The sequence below is a fragment of the Sceloporus occidentalis genome, unplaced genomic scaffold (genome assembly GCF_023333645.1).
Source record: "Sceloporus occidentalis isolate IW3139 unplaced genomic scaffold, rSceOcc1.0.p SCAF_5, whole genome shotgun sequence".
Taxonomy (NCBI): Eukaryota; Metazoa; Chordata; class Lepidosauria; order Squamata; family Phrynosomatidae; genus Sceloporus; species Sceloporus occidentalis.
Window position 1 is genome coordinate 21,391,398 of NW_028316985.1, and position 19,018 is coordinate 21,410,415.

Here is a 19,018-nt window from a genome sequence, read left to right on the forward strand (position 1 = left end):
CATTTAAGCTGATAGCCAATCATTGCCAGTGAACATGCATAATTATATCTTGTCTTGGTAAGAAAAGTATAAATGTAAGAGCTGTGCGCTGATTTTGCTGTTTAGCACTGATTTGGGAAATCTATTACCTTGTTGAGCCCTGCTTGGCAGCTGAAATATAATCTTGGTATTCTCTACCCTGGTGTGGTTTTTGGCTATCTTGAACTGGGCAAGCAGACCCCGCTTTTGAGTGGTAACAGCGGAGTACGTAGAGAAACAAGCCACCATTCTGGATTCAGAGTGAACAAGAAGTAGTGGTTCAAAGAAACTAGAATTCAGATTTTAAGGTCTGTATAGTTTTAAACATGTTTTACATTTTAATACATAACTGTTTTAATTTTTAAAATTGCTTGGTTTTTAAATTTTATATTTATACAGGTTAATGCTTTTGCACTGTTTTAAAATCATATTATTTCAAATTTGCTGTTTGCTGCCTTGAGTCTTTATACTGGGAGAAAGGTAGGATATAAGTAAATATAATAATAATAATAATAATAATAATAATAGAATTCAGAAGTCACTAACAAGCCATGACTTCTAGTTGTTGTTTATGGCTGTCTAACAAACCATGGTTTATAATGGCTTCATTAGCAGGGTCAATCATTCAAATTTCAACAATTCACCTTGAACTGAAGAATATTGAAACACACACACAACACACACACGGAAATCAATGTGATTTAAAATGTCAGTAAACGCTCAAGACCAATATACAGAAAATATGTGTGACCTTCTATAGATAGCAGTAGTACAGAGGTAAATTTTGAAATGCTGGTATTCATCATGATACTCCCCATCGTCAGGTCCTCAAATAAAATCCAAATATTGAGAATCATTCCTTTCAAACAGTTTTCCTCTCCACCTGTATCAGGCCTTTTGTAAATGTAATTGTTCTTGATTGCCCATCCAAATTCGAGCCAAACCAAAATATTTTGCATGGATTGTTGTTGTTGTTAACTGTCAACGGTTTGGCCTCAACTCATGGCAACACTGCGGATGAGACATCTCCAAGACCCCCCTTGTCCTCCACTGCTCTGTTTCAGTCTTGTAGATTCTTGCTTGTGACCTCCCTAATTGAGTCTAGCCATCAAGTCTTCCTCTCTTTCTTCTACACTCACCTTTTCCCACCATAACTGTCTTTTCCAGTGAATCATTCCTTGTCATGATGTGGCCAAAGTATGACAGCCTCAGTTAGATAATTTTAGCTTTTAGGAATATTTCAAACTTGATCTGTTCTAGGATCCATTTGTTTATCTTTTAGGCTGCTCACAATATTCTCAGTACTGTTCTCCAGTGCCACACCTCAAATGAGTTGATTATCTTTTTTATCTACTTTTTTTCACAGCCCAGCTCTCATATCCATACATAGTGATGGAGAATGCTATGTCATGGACAATTCCAATTTTAGTGTTCAATTGTATATCTTTGCTCTTGTCTAGTTTTTTCATAGCTGCCCTTCCCATTCCTAGTCTTCTTCATCTCTCAACTGTCTTCATCTCTCAACTGTCTCATTTCTGATCAATGTTTGATCCAAGGTATGAAAAATCTGTAAACCTTTTGATGTCCTCATTGTCTAGGCTGAATTTTATGTAGATCCTCCGTGGTCATTATATTTGTTTTCTTTATGTTCAGCAGGAGGCCTGCTTTCACATTTTCTTCCTTGACCTTTCTTGGTTATTGATTTAATTTGCAGGGATAGCTTCCAATATCTTGTTGCCAGCAAAATCTATTCCCCCCTCCTCACCCTGCAGCTACTGTGAGAAGCAACTACAGTGGACCCTCACATTCGCTGGGCACAGGACCCCCATGAAAGTGGAAAAACTGCAAATATAAAAACCTATTTTTTCTGCCCGAGAGAGCATCTCTCTAGGAAACTCTAGGTCTTCCAGTGCAACTGTGGTCGACATCTGCCGGAGGTTGACCATATCATTGCACCGGAGGACCTACAAAAGCCTAGAGAATTGTTCTTTATAGAAAATTCTAGGTTCTCTAGCATGACTTCTGGTAGACTTTGACCATAGAGTTGTGCTGTAGGACCTGGAGATTTCTGGAGAGAACAAATTAACTAAATTCATGAATAATCAGATTTGCAAAAGTCAAAACCACAAATGTGGAGGAATGACTGTAAAGTCGTTTCTAACTTGATGTCTTTGATGAAAAATGCTCAGACCCTCCAAGCTTTAGCTCCACTGCACTACTGGAAAAATTCCAGTAAATGTAGGCATGAGTGTATGGAGGGATGTCTTTGTCACATGGTGCTCTGCACAAAGATTAGTGTGTCAAAAGGGTGCATGTGCTTGCAGATCACTCAGAAAACAAAAAACAATAGGAAACTGCAGGTTTTTAAGCAGTTTAATGAAAGCCCTGCTTATCTTCTTTGGGCAAGATGGTGAAGCATTAGGTTGGTGCAGACACTTTGTTCAAAGATAAAAGTGAGCTAACTCTTACTTCAGTTGGAAATTATCATCTGCTTTGAGAGAGTTAACAACATACATTCCTGAATTTGCTGTTTTGAAATGCAAATTGAATTAATCACACCACAGAATAGAAACTTTATTCCTTCCTGGCTTTTGTAAAAATCCTAAAAGCCTATTGTGAATTGTTACATTCCTTTTGCTGTTAACTGCCCTCACTTCTTTTTCTTGTTAACTGAAGGAGAGACTTTTAGGACAAAGAAAAGCCTTTTAGGTCAGAAATTCCTATCTGCTTAAGAAAAGAAGAAGAAACTTGTTGACTGCTCCTCCTCCTTTGTAAAAAAATGATTTGTACATTTGCTAGGACTGTGGAGATAAAGGCAGAGGCTTAGTTCTTCAACTGCTAGTGGGCTGCAGCTCCTTATCTTCTTTCCACACATTCCTTTGAATTTTCCTTGTAACCTCTCTTTATCTGCTTCAGCGATTATTTAACACTTTTAACAGTAGGGCATTTCATGACTACTTGGGTATGTGTTTCTAGGAGTAGCTGTGTTGGCCGTGTAGCAAAATACAATCGCATCCAAAATCTACAAAACAGCGGCTGCATATAATTTCTGCAGTGTGGATGCAGCAAGCAATACCAAAATACATGGTGCAAGCTTTTGAAGCTCCACAGCCTTCTTCATCAGACAAAGATGTTAAAAATCATACAGGAGGGGAAAAAATTATGATGATGTTAGTCACAAGCCTGCATTTTGTCAAGATGTTGCTGTTCTCAGTTCGGGTGGCATTGGAGGGGCATTTATGCAGACTGGCTCTTCCTCCGCCTGGCCATATGGGTACTCCAGGAAATTTTTTTAATTCCATTAGTAAGACGCCTCAGTCATGCTAGCATAATCTATCAAATAAGCCATTTATTGGTTTCTGTAGTATATTGTAGTGGTTCAAGATGTTGTTGTGCTTGTGTGCCTTCAAGTTGTTTTTGACTTATGGTGACCTATTATAGGGTTATCTTGGCAAATTTCTTCAAAGGGGGTTTGCCATTGCCATCCTCTGAGGCTGAGAGAGTACGACTTGCCCAAGGCCACCCAGTGGGTTTCCATGGCCAAGCAGGGATTGAAACCCTGGTTTCCAAAGTTGTAGTCCAACACTCAAACCACTACTGTTCAATTGGGCCATGAGAATGAGAACAGGGCTGCCGTGGTTGTAAAGTTATGTGGAAATGGGGATTTGAGAAGCAATAGCAGCAATTCACAGCTCCTGAAATGTGCTCAACCACACAGGCATTAAAAGCTAACAAAGCCCTATCTGCTTCTTCATGTGGCCACCTTATTTTTTGCAGGGAAGAACAACAAATGAACAATTAACAACATCAATTAATACATATTAAAGCATGCAACAGTTTAAAATGACAAATAAGACATACACATTTTAAAACAATCCATATTTAAATTCAACATCTTAATTCACAATTTAAAATTTTCTGGATAAACCTGCCTTCTTAAGCTGTCTGATGTGAGGGACTGACAGGTATTTTCCAAGAGAAGCTTTTTATTGTCTACTGCAGAGCAGAGTCTGAAGGCACTAAGGCAAATCGAGGGCCCCGAATAATCAGTCCATAGTATTATATACATTTTCTGAGATCAATGGGAGGCTGTCTGATTGGTTCTCCAAAGCTAAGTTGTTTGTTTTTCATAGGCTAAAATATTCACTATATCTTATTTCATTTCCTTTATAGTCAGCAATTTTGCAGCTTTTCTTTTTTGGCAGGTAACTATGATACTCTAAGGGTCACTTTGGCTGTGAAACTTCCTTCTCTATATCACTTTCTGGCTTGTTTTTCCTTTCCTGTGTTTAGCTCATCAATTTCAGCTGGCTCATTAACTCCAGGTGGCCTTTGGCTTTCTTTCCCTCTACATGGCCTGATATTAACTGTTTCAGCAGATTCTTTTTTCTTCCATCGTCTCATCACTCATGTTTTTGCAGTTGTTTCTTTGGGCCTGAACAGACAGGCCAGAATAAAGCTGCTTCATTGTCTCTTTGGAGGTATGCTGTTTAAATGATACACACATCTTGAAAGATACACACATCTTGAAGCTGCGCCAAAACTGTGTTCCAGTCCTTAGGACTGGAGCATGGCTTTGGCGTGGCTTCCTGCCTCTTAGGACGCATGCATCATTTAAACAGCATACCTCCAAAGAGACCCGAAGCAGCTTTATTTTGGCCTGTCTGTTCAGGCCCTTTGTTTCCTAGAAGCCCTCCAGGGACCATCAGTGGATGGATTGGAGACCACAGACCACCACTTTTGAGTAGCATTAACTCAGATGAAAAGGTGAGGGGAATCTTTATCAAATTTCAAATGATAGAAAATTGGGAGAGATTGTTGTTGCCATTGTGTGCCTTCAAGTCATTTCTGATTTACGTTGACCCTAAGGTGAACCTATCACAGGGTTTTCTTGGCAAGATTTGTCCAGAGAGGGGTTGCCATTGCCTCTGTCTAGGGTTGATACAGCATGACTTGCCCAAGGCCACCCAGTACATTTCCATAACTGAGTGGCAATTTGAACCCTAGTTCCCCAGTATCCTAGTCCAACACTCAAACCACTATACCTCTCTGGGAGGGATACCAAACCTATTCAGAAGTGAGAAAAAGAAGACACCAAAGAAACCAGGGCTCTTCCTTGCCAACTCTCTTTGTGTCCCTTCTCTGGGTGCATCTATAATGTAGAAATAATGTAATTTGACACCATAGTTTTTTGTAGGTTTTTTGGGCTATGTGGCCATGTTCTAGCAGAGTTTCTTTCTGACGTTTCGCCAGCATCTGTGGCTGGCATCTTCAGAGAATGCTTTGCCTGGAAAAATTGGGTGTATATATACTGTGTGAGCCTGGGAATGCAGAGTGATTTGCATGTGTATTGTTCTGTGCTGATAGCCAGCCTCAGGCTGGGAGGCTAATGCAAAGGAGGATTAATGTCTGCTAATTGGTGATCATTATCTGCTGGGAAGGCCCCTGACTCTGAATGGTTTCCTATTTGCATTTGCTGAGTCCTTATTTTGCTCAGGACTGGTAGCCAAATTTTGTTCACTTTAAGGGTTTCCTCTTTTCTGTTGAAATTGTCCAGGTGTTTGGATTTCAATGGCTTCCCTGTGCATCCTGACATGGTAGTGGCTTCGACTTTAATTTGACACCGCTTTCAGTGCTGTAGCTGCATCCCATGGAAGCCTGGGTTTTGTAGTTTCGCAGAATCTTTAGCCTTCTCTGCCAAAGAGTGCTGGTGCCTCATGAAACTACAAATCCCAGGATTTTGTAGGATTGAGCCATGGCAGTCAAAGTGATGTCCAACTGCATATTTCTACCATATAGATTCACACCCTGCCTCTCTTGTGTGGAGAAAATTTGCTTCATAATACAATTAAATGTAGGGGAAAGCTTCCATTGGCACCAGTATCAAGTGATATTCCCCTAACATGCATGATTCCCCAACAACATGCATGGAAGCAAGTGTTAAGTCTTAATTCCACAACTGCAACTCCCCTCCAAATCCCTCCTTTCCATACAAGATTTTTCATTTAATTATCATGAAAGGCAGGTGAGGGAGGGGGAAACACAGCATTAAGGCAGGGAACTATCAAATTAACTGTTTCTCTGCATCTCTAGGAGCCTGATTGATTGATTGCTGAAGGGCATTACATCAATCCTTTAAACAATCTAGTAAATAGATGGGCAAAGAGGATAGGCTTAATTCCTGGTAGCTACTTCCTACATGTCAATAAATTTGGGGAAGGGAGGATCTTTCCATTGGCATCAATGGAGACTCTTGGCTCTGGGGAATAGACCCAGGGCTCTGGGAAAGCCATTTAGGACTGGGCCCCATAGATCTAAGAAGGCCCTGGGGAATAAATGGATGAAGGCATTACAGCAAGCAGGACGCTACTGAGAGAGTTTGTGTTGTGTAAGACACAGCATCAGGCAGGCTTTTAATGTGTAATCATGGGATGGCTTTTATATGGAGTGTTTGTATATGGGGAGGGTGTCATGGTTTTATTGTGGCTTTATTGTGTTTTTAATGTTTGTAATTTTATACTGTTTTTATCTGATCCATTCTCAATTGTTTTATTGTAACATGTTTTTAAAGTGTGTTGATTTCTGAGACGACTGGGAGAAAGGTGGCATAGAAATGAAATGAAATAATAAAATAAATAAATAAATAAATAAATAAAGAAAGAAAGAAAGAAAGAAAGACGGACAATGTTGCTGTTGTGTGTCTCCATGTCATTTCTGACTAAGGCAAATCTATCATGAAGCAATACAGTTAGGGCCTATGTAAGGGTGGAGAACATCTTTGAAGTCGAGGGTCAAGTACAGCAGTGAGAGGGGCTGGATATGCTTTCTCCCTGCAGTACTCTATTCTGCTCACATGTAGAGCACTGTGTGACGAGGGAGCATGCCCAGCTTCCCTCCTTGCCATGTGCCACTCTGCTTACATGTAGAGCAGTATGTGGCTGGGAGGAACGTACCCAGCCATCTTCCCTGCTGTGCACCACTCTACTCATGTGTACAGCAGCATGCATCAGGGGCTGAGCATGCTCCCTCATTGCCACGCACCCCACCAAAACAACAGCACCGAGGTGGGGGGGGGGGTGCTGCCACTGCGTCGTTTTCCTCATGATACTGTTCCCATGAGGAGAATGAGGCAATTACACCCAACTGGGTGTAATTACTGTTCTGAACTGTCACCCAGTGCGTCCCCCCCCCCCCATAACACCACTGTATGTTGCCACTCATAGACTTATATGGGTTTGGCATCCCATGATATTTTGTATCTAGGGGGTTGGGCAGGAACCAACCCCCTGCTGATACAAAAGGCCAACTGTACATGTTTTTTTTAAAAACGGGTCCCATTATTTGGAGAAAATCAGAATATACATCCAATAAATAAATGTTGGTTTCCCTTATCTACATTCTTTCTGTTAGGCATTGCATTATCAGTCTTTTACTACATTCCATTTTCTGTTTCCCAGTCAAGAAGGTACAACACAGGGCCATGAGGTGCATCTAGATTGGCGACTTTGATTCTCCATTCGTATGTCCCCATTCTTCCCAGTTTGCCTTATCACTAATATTACTCAACCCCACCCACGCGTGTGTTTAATAATCTGCTGTCTGAGGCCGTGCACCATGTGTGTCACAGTCTACAAATGCTTAAGTTGACAATGGGCAACCACTGGAAGATGCATTGTATTGAGGAGGTTGTTCCTAAATGCCACTAGAATGGGGGCTTTTTCACTTCTCTGAGCAAGAGTTTGCTTTTGCTGAGTCATGTATCTTGTATGTTCACCAACCTAAACTTATCTAAAAGATAACATGCAGCTGGAACAGCTTAGGGAGGAACCTTAAAGGCTTGTACAGAGATAGCAGCTGGATTAACGGAGTAGTGGCAGGCCCATGGCTGGCACCTGTGGATATAACCACCTGTTTGATGGTGCTGGAGTGGTGTGATCTCACTCACATTGTCCATCCCAGGTGCAGGCGATTGCTATGTCATTATGAAGAAGAGAAAACCTATAAAAACACCTAAAATATGGATACAAGGTTGGAGCTTCAGCACGGACCTTCAGGTCTGTGGTGGTATGTCCCTTTGTGGCTATATTGCTTTGGTGCTGCCAGCTGCTAAACAGGTGTTCACTTGGTATGATATATGCATATTATTCTGTGTAACTTATTCAATGCATAATAAAACTTAAGACTTTGCAATTACCACAAGTGTTTTGCATTGCTTCTGTGTCCCAGAAAAGAACTCCTTGCCTTTGTCAAGACTAATGTATTACTGTAAGTTTTTAAGATGCCCTAAGTGTCTTTGTTCTTTTTATAATGCTATAATGACCCCTCCTCCTCCTCCTCATCTTGACATAGGACATAATAAATTTGGCTGCATCTGTATTGCAGAAATACTGCAGTTTTATTTCAAATTGCCATGGCTCAATGTTATAGAATCCTGCGGTTTATAGTCTAGTAAGATATTTAACCTTCTCTGTCAGAGAACTCTGGTGCCACAACAAAATACAAATTCCAGGATTCTATGGCATGGAGCCATAGCAGTTAAAGTGATGTCAAAGTGCATCAATTCTGCAGTGTAGATGCAGTCTGTATTTGTCTTTCAAGGGGAGCACATGCCATCTTTGCCTTTATTCTCTGGGAAGACTAGGTAGGATTGAAGTGTGACTCTGATGTTGAGAAGCTGGATTGTGTCCAGAGAAGAGTGAGTAAAATGGTACAAGGTCTGGAAATCATGCCCTATAAGGAGAGACTTAAAGAGGTCTGTATGTATGGAGAAGAGAAAGATATAATAGCCCTGTTAAATACAGTGCTACCTCGGGTTCCGAAATTAATTCGTTCCGCGGCGCCGTTCGTAACCCGATACATTTCGCAACCCGAAAAGGCTTTCCGTTAGCGCTGGAAAGCCGCTAGCCGCGCTTCGCATTTAAATTTCGCGCCGAAATGAATTTCGTAACCCGAAAATTCTTTCGTTACCCGGAACAGTTTTTTCCAATCTAACTTTTTCGTACCCCGGAAATTTCGTAACGCGATCAATTCGTATCCTGAAGATGGAGCAAGTTTGTTTTCTGCAGCCCCGGAGAATAGAATTTGAAGCAATGGATTCCAACTACAGGAAAACAGATTCCATCCTCAATATTAGGAAGAACTTCCAGACAGTAAGAGCTCTTGGAGCCCTGATGGCGTAGTAGTTAAAAGCTCCTCCATTTTGAGCTTGATGGAAGAAGCATGGTTAAATGCTGGTACTGCAGCCATTCACAGCTACAAGATTATGAGTTTGATCCCAGGCAGGGCTCCAGGGTCAACTCAGCATTGCATCCTTTTATAGGTTGCTAAAGTGAGTACCCAGCTTGTTGGCCGTAATTAGCTTACACATTATAAACCGCTTAGGGAATGCTTAAGTGCACTGATAAACAGTTTAGAAATGTACTTGTTATTGATAGTGGACTGTGGAATATGATGGAGTGTGGTGGAGTCTCCTTCTTTGGAGGTTTTTAAACAGAGGCTGGAAGGCCATCTGTCGGGGATGCTTTGATTATGAGTTCCTGCATGGCAGAATGAGGTTGGACTTGGATGGCCCTTGAGGTCTCCTTTATCTCTGATTCCCTAAAGGAGAGCCAGCATGGCGTAATGGTTTGAATATTGGACTATGACTCTAGAGACAAGGGTCCAATTCTCAGCTCAGTTGTGAACCCCACTGGGCAAGTCACATGCTCTCAGCCTCAAGGGAAGGCAATCACAAACCTGCTCTGAACAAATCTTGCCAAGAAACCCCCATGATAGGTTTACCTTAGTGTCACCCCTATTGTTGACTTCCTCCCATTTCACACCACACAGAATCCTTAGTAATGCTTTTTTGCACTAATGTTACTCATCAATTATAATTCCCATATACCACGGAATGTAATGTTAATAGTTGTGACATAAACAACTGGCAAAATTAAAATTATACCTTCAAATTGGAATAACCTACACACAACCTAAATGTATTTACATATGCATAGTGAAGATTTGGTTAAAATCATAAAAGATTTGGTTTGGTGTTTTAAAGAAAATTTTAAAATTTAAACAATCAAAAAGTTATTTTTTTAAATGGAAAAACTTGATATTTGAAATTTTTTTAAAAACATTCCAAGGGCTCTTCATTTTCCTCCCACTGAGCTTCACCCTACTCTCACCATCTCTTAAAGCATTTTAAAGGGAAGCAGATGAATGTCACAGTCTGTTTCTGCCAAAAGGTAGGTGTTTTAGGAGCACCATACTCCTAAAAAGTGTTTTCCATGGTCAAACAGCTCTTACTGTCAAGAGGTTCTTCCTAATTTTGAGGTGGCATTTCTTTTCCTGTAGTTTGCACCCATTGCTTCATGCCCTAGTCTCTGGAGCAGCACCAAACAAGCTTGCTCTCTCCTCAATATGACAATCCTTCAAATATTTAAACAGGGCTATCATATCACCCCTTAACTTTCTCTTCTCCAGGCTAAACATACCCAGTTTCCAATATTGTTGTAAGTTGCTTGTCATAAGGCATGGCTTCCAGACCATGGACTAGATGGCCATTGTTTCAAGGTTTGCTTATTGGAATTTATATATATGTAAAATATTTTCAAGCTGTGGATGTTTGAATCTGCAGATTGAAAAAATCGGTGGATACAGAGGGGCAACTGTACTGGATATTGCATGGCAGGGGGTTGGATTAGATAGCTCTTGGGGTCCCTTTCAGTTTTGTGACTCTGTTGCAGCCTAGAAAAGGGAATTATCCCTTCCTGTGCAGTGAAATAACCAATGTCTGGGCAAGAGTCAGAAATTAAAAACAGACATTTCTTTAGTTTTTTGTGAGTTTTTCGGGCTATGTGGCCATGTTCTAGAAGAGTTTCTTCTTGACGTTTTGCCAGCATCTGTGTCTGGCATCTTCAGAGAATGTTTGCCTGGAAAGGACTTCAGTATATATATTGTGTGACCTGGAAAGGTAGGAGTGATGTGCATGTATATTGTTTTGTTGCTAATGGAAGGCCTCAGGGTGGGAGGGTCTGCAAAAGAGGATTAGTGTCTGCTTGATAGTGCTCACTGTCTGCTGGGAGATTTTTCATTTGCATTTGCTGAGTCTTTATCTTGCTATCTTTCAGGACTGGTAGCCAAACCTTGTTTACTTTAAGGGTTTCCTCTTTTTTATTGAAATTGTCCAGGTGTTTGGGAATTTCAGTGGCTTCCTTATGCATCCTGACATGGTAGTGGTTGGCATGGTCCAGAATTTCAGTGTTTTCAAACAGTATTTTATGCCCAGGATGGTTTGTGGCATGTTCTGTTACTGCTGATTTTCCTGGCTGGCCCAGTCTGCAGTGTCTCTTGTGTTCCTTGATTCTTGTTTGCATGCTGCGTTTGGTGGTCCCTATGTAGACATGTCCGCAGCTTCATGGTATACGGTAAACTCCTGCAGCTGTGAGAGGGTCTCTCTGGTCCTTGGCTGAGCGAAGCATTTGCTGGATTTTCTTCGTCGGTTTGTAAACCATTTGCAGGTTATGCTTCCTCATCACTTTGTCTATTCTGTCTGTCACTCCTTTGATGTATGGTAAAAATACCTTCCCTTTGGGTGGCTGCTTGTCTTCACTTCTCTGGGTTTTCTTGGGCCTGGCAGCCCTTCTGATGTCTGAGCTGGAATAACCATTAGCCTGTAGAGCCCGGTCCAGGTGCTTCAGTTCATCTTCCAAGAAACGGGGTTCGCAGATGTGTTTTGTCCGGTCTACTAGTGTTTTGATTGTGCTTCTTTTTTGTCCTGGGTGATGGTTGGAGTTCTTGTGCAGGTATCTGTCAGTATCTGTGGGTTTTCTGTATATTGTGTGACCCAAACGTTGGTTCGGTTTGTGGATAACTAGGACATCCAAGAATGGCAGTGTTCCTTCCTTTTCTTTTTCCATAGTGAATTGGATGTTTGGGTGGATGGTGTTCAGATGGTTCAGAAACACAGCCAGATCTTCTTCTCCATGGCTTCAAATGGTGAAAGTGTCATCCTCGTATCCATCCATTTCTTTGTTTGCAAACCAAAATAAACCTGTTCCTAATACTGGAGTCTTGTACAGTGGGGCCTCAGTATCCGCAGACTTCTCATTCGTGGGTTTGAGCATGGACAGCAAGCCTGCATTGTACTCAGTGGCAGCGTGTGCATGCAGCTGAACCACCATTGGGTACTAAAGTCCTCCCTCCTACCCTCTTCCTCACTCCCCCTCCAAGGCACCTGCCCTGTGCTTGGCTTCAGAGGCAGTTTGGAGGTGGAGGCTGGAGCCCCGTTGGCCAAGAGGGAGCTGGGGACATGGTCAATCCTCGAGGTTCAATCCTAAGCGTTGGGCCTGGGGGGGCGGGCTCTGAGATCCAAACCCAAATTGCCTCCGGCCATCGGAGCTACAGCCTCTGGCTCCGAACTGCTCCCAAAGCCAGGCCTGGGGCAGAAGCCTCGGAAGAAGAGGGAGGGAGGCCTTCACTGCAGTTGTCCCTAATGGTGGTGCAGCCACATGGCTGCACCACCATTAGGGACAATGGGACTTGAGCATCCACGGATTTTGTATCCATGGGTAGGGGGTCTGGAACGGATCCCCTGCCGATAGCAAGGGCCGACTGTACTCAAATCTGGTCTGAGCAAAGAAATAACAGACCTTTGATTCTTATATACCCAAAGCAAACTATAGTGCTGGTCACTAATTTTGGAATCCAACGGATGTTTGCCTACACACATTACATATGTCAATAAAGAATTTATGGAAAAAACAGAACTCATGTGATGTCATCAGTCAAGTAGACAAGGGTTCCCATTATAGAAATCTAAATCTAATCGAAATATTCCATGCACAGACACACATCTCAGTCATCTGTTTCTCACAGGAATAGAATCAAGCATAATGGAACTTCATAACTGGCACCTACTTTCTCTTGGTTACAGAAGCATTTGCGGCTCGTCTCAGCCTAAAGCTTCTTTGAGAAGTAGCAATTTAATATTAAAAAATCATTTTTATTTTTAATCCATGCGCCGTCAAACTCCACGATTCTAGATACCTTGGTATATTGATTTTCCAGACTAATAGTGCTATTATTGTTAGTAGTAGTAGTAGTATCCTGGTCTTTTCCCAGAACTGGGACTCAGTGGCTTGATAATATTGAAAGAGCAATACAATTAAAAACATAGCTATGTGGGAGATATATATATATATATATATATATATAGAGAGAGAGAGAGAGAGAGAGAGAGCCTTTTTCATGGATGACCGTAGACTTTGGAACTCCTTGCCCAGGGAGATCAAAATGGCCCTGCCTTGATGGCCTCCTCTTCAGACAGGCTTTCAAAACAGAAAGCTTTTAAAGAATGGGCTGGGGTGCTATACTGTTTTAATGTGTTTTAAACATTTTTATCTTTGTAAAGTATTGGATATTTTAATAGGTGATTTGTTTTAATTATTGTAGTAATTTAATTCTATTTTTGTATGTTTTTAATTGTATTGTTTTTAATGTTGTAAGCCGCCCTGAGTCCCAGTCTTGGGAGAAGGGTGGGATGTAAATAACTATAATAACAACAACAACTTGAAGATCATTTTCTTTCTCTCTTTTTTAGTTAGTTTTTTTAAACATTGTATTTTTAATACTTTGTATTGTTTTTAACTTGGACTGTTGTAAATGTTGTTAGGCGCCTTGAGTCCCTATACCAGGAGGAAAGCAGAAGATAAACACACACATATATGTATACTTGTCCCTCCACATTCCCTGGGGCACAGGACTCCTGTGAATGTGGAAAAAGCGCAAATAACAAAAACATGTTTTTTACCTGAGAAAACACCTCTCTCTCACAGACATTGACCATAGAATAGCGCTGGAGGAGCTACAAATACCTAGTGGAGTGTTTGCTCTAGGTAACTCCAGGTCCTTCAGTGCGACTTTTGGTTAAAGTTGACCACAGAGTTGCGCTGGAGAACCCAGATATTCTTAGAGAGAACATATTAATAAAATCTGTGATAATCAAATCTGCAAAAGTCAAATCCACAAATGTGGAGGAACAAGTGTGTGTGCCTGTGTGCATATATGTGCATATTATATGTATGTGTGCTTATATATATATGTGTGTGTGTGTGTGTGTGCACATATGTGTGTATGTATGTATATATGTGTTTGTGTGTGTGTATATATATCTATATGTGTGTGTGTGTGTGTATAGTCAGCCCTCCTCATAGGCGGGTTTGCCTTCCAGACGGCTTTGAGCTTACATGGAAGGCAAGCCCCATTAGAAGTAATGAAGTGCGTACCACGCCATGCGCCCTGTGCGCCACTGTGTGCACACACCTAATTATTTTCTATGGGGCTTGAGCATATGCTCTTTTCCCCATGTGCAGGGAGTCCGGAACGCATTCCCTACGTATAGGGAGGGGCGGACTGTATATATACAGTATGTGTGTGGGTATATATATGTATGTATCTATATGTGTGTGTGTGTGTGTGTGTGTGTGTATTTGCCCCAGGCTGTATGAAATGTCTTGGGTGCATGCATGGGTTAAAGAGGAAATGCTGAGTCAGAGAAAGCTGATGCAACATTAGCATAGATGGCGATGAGTCATAGCAGTTCCAAACTGCACTGTCACTGTGACAACATGACAAGAAGCTGATGAAACACTAGCAGGGGATTGGATCAAAATTCTAGCTGTGTTTGTGTATATATGAGGACGAATGCTCCAGTACACACTGTGGTAGTGTGGATGTCGGTTGATGGCAGAGCACTATGGTAGTTTGTGTAAATATTGCTATATTGTGATTGTAAATATTTGCTGCAACTAAAATTAAAAGCCTCTTTAGAAGAACCTCAAACGACTTCCAGACTTGGCAGGGGTGTTTGTCTTCCGGGCTGGCATTCTTCTGCATGTGGACTGTTTTTCCCCAGCGCTAACATATATATGTATGTATATATGTGTGTGTGTGTGTGTGTGTGTGTGTGTGTATGTATATTTTTTGTCTCTGTGTATATGTGCATACTGTGTATATGTGCATACTGTATATATGTGCATGCATATATACAGTATGTGTGTATATATGTATACGTATATATGTGTGTGCTTATATATGTATGTGTATATGTGTGTGTATATATATATGTCTGTGTGCATATATATGTGTGTGTATCTATGTATGTGTGTATATATGTGTGCGCGCGCATGTGTATGTTTGTATACATATGCTTGTGTATATATGAGTGTGTGCGCGTGTATATGTGTGTACATATGTATGTGTGTGTGTATATATATATATATACGTGTGTGTGCATATATATGTATATATATGTGTGTGTGTGTGTATATATATACCGTATATACTTGACTATCAGTTCACAAGTGTTTCCTGGATTTTAAATTGTCCTGTTTCATATGTGTGTGCGTATATATATATATATATATATAGATATATGTATATATGTGTGCATGTGTGTGTGTGTATATGTGTATATATATGTGCGTGTGTAACTATATATGTGTGTGTGCATATATGTGAATATATATGTATATGATAATATTAATAATAATATTGTGTTCCTCCTCTCTGCTTCACTCTTACTCATCCGAGGAGGAGGAGGAGGAGGAGGAGGAGGAGGAGGAGAGCCCCGTTTTTCCCTTGCAATGAGGCAAGTGGTCGGCAGGGGGCGCTGAAGGGAAGCGTTGCCCAGGCGAGGATGCATGCGAGACAGAAAGCCAGCCCAGGCGGTGGCCGAGTCAAGCTGCTTGGCTGCTCTTTGGCCGCCTCCAGGAAGCCTTCCCTCCCTTCTTCCTCTTCAGCCGGGGAGGGCGGCTCCATGTGAACCGAGGCCGGGAAGCAGAGCAACCGAGGGCCGCTCCGAGAAGGGACCGAGGAGGAGGGATTTCCAAAAGGTCCTCCATTTTGAGCTTTGACGGAAGGAAAGAAGGAAGCATGGGTTGATAATCGTTTTCTTAAGAGAGAGGAGTGGTTCCATGGCTGCATCCACACTGGAGACATAACCCGCTTTGGCACCGCTTTTAACTCTTTGCCTGTCTCTTTGCTGTGGAATTCTGGGAGTTGGAGTTTGTTGTGGGCCCACAGAATCACTCTTACATGTTTTGTTAAACATCGAAGAGTGATTCTTCACTATTGAACTGTTATAATTCGAGGATGGTTTGACATATAGCCTGGGAATGCCTTTTGTCTGATGTCTAGAGGCAGAGGGAAGGGAGACTTGAGCTGAGCATAGACTCTCTTTTAGCTAATTCCTTTTCACTGGGTCCAAAGGCAGATGGGAGCCTTAGGGTTTTTAATTGAATGCAATCTGCTGTGAGTCTTCCATCGGTCTTTTGTAACTATATATATATATATATCTATTGAGTTACTTGTAATGGATAGAATTCCCCTTGAATGACAGATGTCTGTAGAGTGTGTCCTGTAAGAGGTTTCAATGGCTTTGCCATAAGTCTCCAAGAAGTGAAGAGCTCTTTGGGAGCCAGACGAAGCTGAGCTTTCTCTCTTGTCTGGTCAAGCTTGCCTTGAGTTTGTTCCTCTTTAAACTCCTCTGGCTTCTTGTTCACTTTTTTGGCTAACCTACTGAGCAGGAAGGAATATCCATGTTTCTTTTTTGCATCTGAGGGAATGTGAAGGTTTGGGTGTCCTTTGTTTTTGCTTTGAAGGGACTGGTGTTTTTATCTCCTCCTCCTCCTCCTCCTTGACTGTCTTCTTCTGCAGGATTGCAACCTGGGCCTGGCCTGGGCTTGGAATGCAGGAAGAAGGGACCCTGGGAAAGAAGGGAAAGAAAGGCATGCATTCCCACCGCTTTCAGTCTGGTGTTTTCCTTCCTTCTGGCATTTCCTCCTCCCTTCATCTCATTCTCAGGATTCCTGGTTCTGGCAGAGACTCCTCCTTTCTGCCCATCCAGCCGTTTTTGTGCTTTTTCCTCTGGAGAAGAAGGAGAAGCCAAACCTCACCGGCCTTTTGTTTTTCTCTTCTTGCAGGCAGGTAAAGGAGGAGGTTTTGCAAAAGCTACGCCGAAAGAAAGGCAGCGCGGAGCAACTGGGGAGAAGCCAGGATGGGAACACAGTAATGATCTGGTGAAGTTGGAGGTGGTTCCCAGCAGGGATAAATAATGTGCCCACAGTGAGTAAATCTATTGTAAACATTTCTTAAAACATGTCACCGTATATTACGGGTTTCATTAGTGGTGGGTAGAAAAAATAAGAGCATTGCTTCCCCTCAATGAAGAATTTTGCCATAAGATTTCCCTTCAGTCCCCAAACTGCTGGCATTGTATAATAACTAAAAAAATTCAGTTGGGCCTTTAGAAATCCTTTTACAGAGAAAAAGAGACATGCCAAGTTTCCTTAGGAATGGGAACAGAGCAAGTAGGAGCTTCCCAGGTGTGAAGGTCTTTTTGTAATGTCTCCTTCTTGGCAGTGCTAGAAATGTAAGGATCAGAGGTAAATTTTAACTTGTAAGGGACGTCGTCGTTCTTTCTTAGGGGGGACAGTGTCCTCAGTTGTTGTAGCTATATTTTCAGCTCTTCATTTAATGAGTCCTATCAGTGTTTGGTCATTGTGGAAACCAGAAGGCTGAGGTAGATACACCTCTTTTCTAATCCAGTATGTAGTTTTCATATGCTTAGCAAGAACAGCAGTTCATTCTCAGTACATGGATCTTGAGATACAAGCCTTTGTCAGTTTAGCCATAGTAGCTAAGCTCTTTCACCCCTCTCCATATTTCCTTTCTATGGCCCAAAACACATTGCAGAAACAATCCTGTTTGTGACTGCTTTAACTGCCCTGTCTCAGTATTAGGGAATCCTGGGAACTGTAGTTTATTGCAGCACCAGAGCTCTTTGACAGAGAAGGCCAAATGTCTCACAAAACTACAGTTCCTAGAATTCCCTAGCATTGAGCTAGGGCAGTTCAAGCGGTCTCAAACTGGGTTATTTCTGCAGTGTGCTTTGGACCTTAGAAAAGCAAACAGAAGCCTTGAGTCCTGGTTCTATGAGTCTTTTTAAGAATTAATATATTGCTTGTTGGTACAGCTAAGAGTGGGCATATTGCACCAATATTAAAATCACTTTACTGGCAGCCAGTTAGTTCCTAGGGGAAGTACTAAGTGTTGGTTCATAGACTCATAGAATTGGAAGAGACCACAAGGGCCATCCAGTCCAACCCCCTGCCATGCAGGAAATCCAAATCAAAGCATCCCCATTGACAGATGGCCATCCAGCCTCCGTTTGAAGACCTCCAAGGAGGGAGACTCCACTACACTCCTAGGAAGTGTGTTCCACTGTCGAACAGCCCTTACTGTCAGGAAGTTCCTCCTAATGTTGAGGTGGAATCTCTTTTCCTGCAGCTTGCATCCATTGTTTTGCATTCTAGTCTCTGGAGCAGCAGAAAACAAGCTTGCTCCCTCCTCAATATGACATCCCTTCAAATATTTAAACAGTTACCTTTAAAGGCCTTCCTGGTTTGTGTTCAGGATACCTATAAGATTGCTTCTTCCCTTATAATCTGGCCTGTGCCCTTTTGAGGGACATTTCCTTCAACAGCAGAGCTAGAGTGGCTACTGTCACCCGGAGGACATTTTCATCAGCCACCCCTGGACTGTGGAATAACCTGCCAGAAGAGATGCTGCCTGAATTTAAAATAGTATTAAAGACTTATCTTTTCTGGCGGGCTTATTCAGTTGATTTTAAAGTATGGATTTTAAAATTGGGATATTTTAATTTTATTCTGGATGATTATAAAGTATCCTGTATTTTTGTGTTTTAACTTGATAGCACAGTAGAATTAGAAAAAGCTGAATAAGAAATAAGTTAATATGATTCACACACACATAAATATAAACTCTTATTTTGCAGAGCTTTGCTGAATTAAAGTAGCCTTTATTCATTTTTGTTTTTTGCTTTCTAGTCTAAGTTAAAACATCCTGTTGTTGAAAAGAACGTAATGGAAATGTTTTCTGTACTATTGCAAATCCTAGCATCCTTTTCTCATGGGAAAGTTTGTTCTGTTTATGC

The 19,018-nt window shown here is 41.6% G+C and overlaps 1 protein-coding gene across 2 annotated transcripts in view; it reads left to right on the forward strand.

Annotated features, from left to right (window-relative positions):
* The first annotated feature begins 15,808 nt into the window (after window positions 1-15,808).
* RESF1 (retroelement silencing factor 1) overlaps window positions 15,809-19,018 on the forward strand; it is a 59,832-nt gene continuing 56,622 nt past the window's right edge. The window contains exons 1-2 of one of the 2 annotated variants that reach the window (XM_089527836.1): window positions 15,809-15,896; window positions 16,986-17,127. The gene's annotated coding sequence lies outside the window, so the exon portion shown is untranslated. The other variant, XR_016281491.1, reaches the window with a different exon arrangement.